Here is a 6,000-nt window from a genome sequence, read left to right on the forward strand (position 1 = left end):
GCATTTTCAACCTTACGATTTCGAAAATCTGAGCCATCCAAACTCAGGCCACATCTGGACCACTCACTACATCTGATGCTTTAACTTCCACGATCCAAATCAAAACACATGTTCAAAGGTAGGCATTGAAAATAAGAGACAATGCTCCCTTTCAGGAAGGCCAACCGACAGCCTAGTAATCTGTGACAACAAATAACAGGACGTTCCAACTGCCTAAAACGTCTCACATAATTTATCACTTCGGTCAAAATTTGAACCATTTCCGTAATGGTACAAACTACCTCAATCTTTTTTTTACAATCCACGACTTCTGCATTCATAACTTCGGTTCTCCATGAAGTACTTTAAAGAGAAAGCCACTCATTCTTATAAGGCATATGAGCCTCGACTTCAGTTTTGATGACCATTGTTGCATATTTTTGGCAATTCTAAACAGGGGCGGACCCAGACCGTTCGAACTGTGGGGTAAAAAAAAAAATTTTTTTTGAACAACATATTATGAACAAAAAGGAAAAATCGGTTGTTTGTTATTCATGTTCGATATTTGCACTTTGAGAAGAAATCGGTGGATTATATGATATATCTATAGACTAAATAATGGATATGGACCATATGATTGGATATAGATTTAGGATTTGGACTTTTTGGGGCAAAAAATTAAATTTTCAGCAGCAAAAAAAAAATTCCAAAAAACTGTGGGGTCATTTGACCCCACATGACCCCATGTGGGACCGCCCCTGATTCTAAACTCTCATATAAATATTTAACAATTAGACTTAGGAGCTGATGTTACTTCCCATATTAAGTTGGCCATCAAAAAGCAACACGTGGAAACCCCCACTAACGTCATCAGATGAGCAAACCCTAAAACATACGAAGGAGCGAAGCAATAAGGCTATGAAAACTACAGAGCCGAAGTCTTTCTTCTGGCCAAGGTGCCACTCAACTGAGCATATGCCAATGCCCTAACGAAGGGTCTATGCCGAAGTCCTTATGTTCACCACTAGCCGAAGATCTGAAAAGATGAGGTTGAAGCCCTAAGAGACGAAGAGGCTGTCATATCTGCCAACCTAGCAAATATTTTTATGAAAGACTGATCAGATGTTTATTTTATCTTATGTCAGGAATGATTATTAATCATCACCTCACAATTATTTATTATTTCTTTAGTTCGTAATGTTTGGCCTGATGGAATACGTACCTCTAACTCAGACTTCAAATTATAAGTTAGCAAATGAGCCCTTCTAATCATGCTAATAGATATAAAAAAAATGGAAAGATCCAGAATCAAATAAAGCATGAGCAAAAGTTCCAGCAATAGGAAGCTTGCCAAAAATGACTGCTGGAGCGTCGCGTGAAGTACTTTCATTCAGTGCATAAACCTTAGCAGTAGCAAAATTTCCACTATCTTTGAGTTTCTCCCTGTAGACACATGAAATGTATCCTTGTTTATCACAATCATATCAAGTAAAACACGAGCTAGTGTGAACCTTGTTACACTTAGGGCATATCGTACTACCCATTGGTTGACTATCGGGACGTGGCTTCTTTCCAAAATTATCATTTGAAGGCCAAACATTATTTCTTGGTCATTGTCTAGAAGTAGGTCCTCTCTTAGATTATTTGAATTATTGCCTCTCTACCAATGAGGTCGTTTAAGGAAATTAGAACGATGCTACTCTCGCACTCCGGTAATACGACTCTCAGCTTGCTTCACTTCTAATGCTCACTGTGTAATAGTGGTTACTCCCTGGGTGCCTATTATCTTCACATCCTAATATAAGTCCCGTCGAAGCCCCTTTAATAAACCGTTCCACCTCATGCTCATTATTGCTGAATATATGAGAACCAAAACGAAAAAGTTCCTCAAATTTTCTAATATAGTCTCCAATAGACATAGTCCTTTGTCATAGCTGAATAAAGTCATTTAACTTTTGTTGTCCAACAGCTGCGGTAAAATATTTATTTAAAAAGAGTTCCTTAAATCAAGTCCATGTCATAGAGTCTACGGACTCAATGCTTTTCATCGTATCCCACCAAAATCAAGCACACCTCGTAGCATAAAAGTAGCACAATTTACTATTTCAACATATGGAACACTACTATATTTAACATATTCTCCGTCGTACGTATCCACTATTCTGCTTTCACTGTTTCAAAAGTCCCATAAAAAATAGGAAGGTTTAATTTCCTAAATCTCTCTCCAGCATTCTCATCAATTCTTGGAGCTGGTGTAGCTTGCATATGCTGAATAAGTTGTTGTGATTGGGTCTCCACTAACGCTACCAAACGCTCGACTACGACGTCTTGATTATTTCCGTTAGTCGTTGATTCACTTGCATCAACCATCTAACATAAAATGGACTTTTAAGATTGTGAAATGTATGTACCCTTAAATGTTGATTGAACCAAAAAAAAAATCTAAACTCATTTATAAAACAATTTCGCTTTCATAATTTTTAAGACAGACTATGTATTCTCTAACTTAAATAGGATGATTTCCTTAGTATGATCAAACTTATACTTCTTACTAGCAATTCAAAACACAACTTTATTAAATAAATTCAGTAAAAAAAATCTTAAATAACTAAACCGCCCATTTGATTCCCATTAATTTCAAAATGCATTTTTCTCTCTCTTTTTTTTCATTCACATTTTCAATGAAATAATATTACATATAAATTCAAAAAATTTCATACTTTTTTAACAACACATTTTTCAGAAAGTCACTATCACAAGATACATTTTTCTCCAAAAACTAATTATAATTGGCTCAATATGAATTTAATATATCTTGTTATCAACAAATATGAACTATTCATATTTCAATTACATTTTCAACTATATTAATTACATTTTATTAGTCTGTGTGACAGTAAAAACTAACTTATCTTTATGGGACACAGCAAGGTCCAAGTATTAATTAGTAACGACCCTAAAATTGGCTACTTTTAATCTCCGCATCACATCCCCTTATTTAATGCAAGTTGACAATATTTTTTCTTATATAAATAAGTCTGCCAGTATTCCTCAAAACAAAAGAAAAGAATTTGTATTCCTGACACGTCTCAATTTACTTTGTTATGATCATCCTCAAAATTCTATGACACTTGATGTTTGATTATATATACATATTTTGTTTCTCTGTTATTTAAAATTAACTGAAATTTTTAATCTTTTAAAACATTCATTTATAATTATACATACTCACTCGAACTATTAAACAACTTAGATCGAATTTTAATACATTAATTATTTCATATCTCAAGGCTTCGTAAATCATACGAATGCTTTGATCTATTAATGGATTAAAAATAGCCTAACAGTTTAGATACGGATGTCAAGGAGTATCAAAACTTGCAATTCAAATGAAAGGGATTTGATTGTCAAGTGTCCATAATTAACACGAAGGTCACTTCGTAAACTAGCTAATTTTAGAGTAATATTATTTAGCTCCACAGGAGTTACAACTCCAGTTTAGGTGACGTTAATGTGACATTAAATGATAGATGAAATTAAATAATTCAATTAATTTCATATTTCATTCAGCCTATCAATAAACGCCACCTAAATTGGGGTTGTAAACTCAATAAGATTGTATAGCACTATTCCTAACTTTATGATAAAATGAGTGTTGTTTGCAATGGCTCACCATAAGTCACATGTACCTTTCCAAAATTTGGCTTTTGGGATTAATCCACATATAAATACTTTGTAGGTCTAGCTTCTAATATAATGGGTAGACTAAAATTTTCAATCATGTTTTATCACGTCTTAAATAAATACTTTCGATTGTATAGAGATTAAGAAGTCTAGTTGAGATCGAATCCTATGTTCAAGCATCGGATGCCCCAAATCTATACAGTGACATCCTTCTAGAATTGTATTTATATTGCAAGTTTGTCTACTAGAAAGGTGAGAAAATGGAGCTTGACCTTTATTTTAGATTGGCATCTTATGCGGAAAAATGACTTTAGACAATTGCGCATGGAAAATGGAATTGCCAAGAAAATTTTGCAATCAAACAAACTAAAAAGGTGGAAAATGAAAAATTATTTTCCATGGAAAATTGAACAAATTAAACAGGCCCTAAGTTCCATATCTCGGGTTTGATGCTGGCAAACTTGAGACCTTGTTTTGATTTTATATTAGTTTTTTTTTTTTTTCAATTTGTCCATTAAAGTTTATTTGTGTTATTTGTTTAATGCTTTCAATTATCTGATCAATAATTGAATGATTTGATGCTAATCAATTTTAGCACTCGAGAGAAGAAATTTAGGCGCAATCCAAGAATAATACAACCTAGATTTTATAGGTTTCAAAAGAAAGTATAAAATCTTCGAAGCTTGTTTCTATAACGCCCCGAACCTATGCTCCAAAGGTTACTTAAATAGTTGCTTTAACCATTATAAAAGTTGATTGGCACATTATAATATATAAAAATATTTGAGTAACATTGCGGAATAAACTAAACTATTTTATTGTCTTATAAAAAGTCATACAAATTCAAACCACTAATGAATTATTAATTTAGCACTTATTTTTAAAATTCAACATTGATTTTGAAAAAATAAAATAAATAAAATAAAATATTAATTAGAATAATAAAAAATGTTTTCTAACTAACTACTAAATACCTAAAGAAAAATCTTAAATTCTTGATCCAGCAACACGGATTCTGTAAGTAGTCCCAACCTTCAACTCTGATCCATCAAGCATCTATAAAAATAATTTAGAATACGTAATGAGCATATGACTATACGCAGTCTAGATTTCATGCTAGTATTTTTTCAGTTTAATGTAAAAAGCAAGTAAAATACGCACATAACATAACTTTCTTAGTGAGATAGAAACCTGACTGTCTCGTTCTCACTTTGGTCATACCCATTCTCAATCTCTAGTTAGGGTACTTACCCTTATGGCTTGTTTCCATGTAGATCTACATAATAATACCCTATGGTATTTCTCACAACATTTTTTTGTTTTTTTTTTACTTTGGATCATATAATAAGACATAAAATATTTACTTAAAACATTAAAAAGTAAAACACAAAATCACTTGATATTTAGGACTGAAAATTTTTGCGAATAGATCTCAAACGCACTAGAAAGGATTTTCTTTTCTTTTCCTTCTTTGCCTTTTCCCTCTCTCTCTCTCTCTCTCTCTCTCTCTCTCTCTCTTCACATTTTTTCTGCCTCTCTCTCTTTCTTTCTCTTTCCCTCTGTCATTTTTTCCCTTTTTTTGCCTCTCTAAATTTTTGTGAATTAAAGTGCACAATAAAAGGGTATTTATAGGTATGATAATGATCTACTTATAATTTTAATATAATTTAAATAGAACTCCTAACAAACAACCTTATTAAATAAAATTCTAATTACATGATGATAAGATTCTAGGATAAATATATTAAAATCCTAAATTTATGTAAAAACATTTATATTAAATAATCCAATAATAATTCAATATTTATCCAAATATTGAATTCTAGTTTCGTTAAAACTCTTAGGCTATGTTTGATAGCCATTTATTTTCCATGGAACTTGGAAAATCAATTCCATCTTCCACTTTTCCATTGTTTGATAGCATTTTTTCCCCATAATTCACTTTCCACATTTCTTGCCACATAAGCCAATTTCCACCTTTTCATTGAATTGGTATTGGTGAGAATTCCAATTTCCGACTACTGTAGCATTTTTTTTCTTTTTTTTTTATTTTTTTTCAATGGAAACAAATTTTAAGAATTATTGTAAAAAAAATATTTTCCTTTACTTGGCAATTTTCATATAAAACAAAGCCAAACGAACACCAAAAGATAAATTATTTTCTTGAATTTTTTTTTTGGCAATGGAAACAAATTTCATCCCAATACTAGTAAAATCCATCTCTTTAATTGATAATTTTCATATAAAACAAAGTCAAACGAACAAAAAAAATACTTTTATTTCAACGAATTTCACATGAAAAATTATATCAATCAAACACAATAAGTTACAATTCCC

This window comes from Olea europaea, chromosome 11, assembly GCF_002742605.1.
Source record: "Olea europaea var. sylvestris chromosome 11, O_europaea_v1, whole genome shotgun sequence".
NCBI classification, from domain to species: domain Eukaryota; kingdom Viridiplantae; phylum Streptophyta; class Magnoliopsida; order Lamiales; family Oleaceae; genus Olea; species Olea europaea.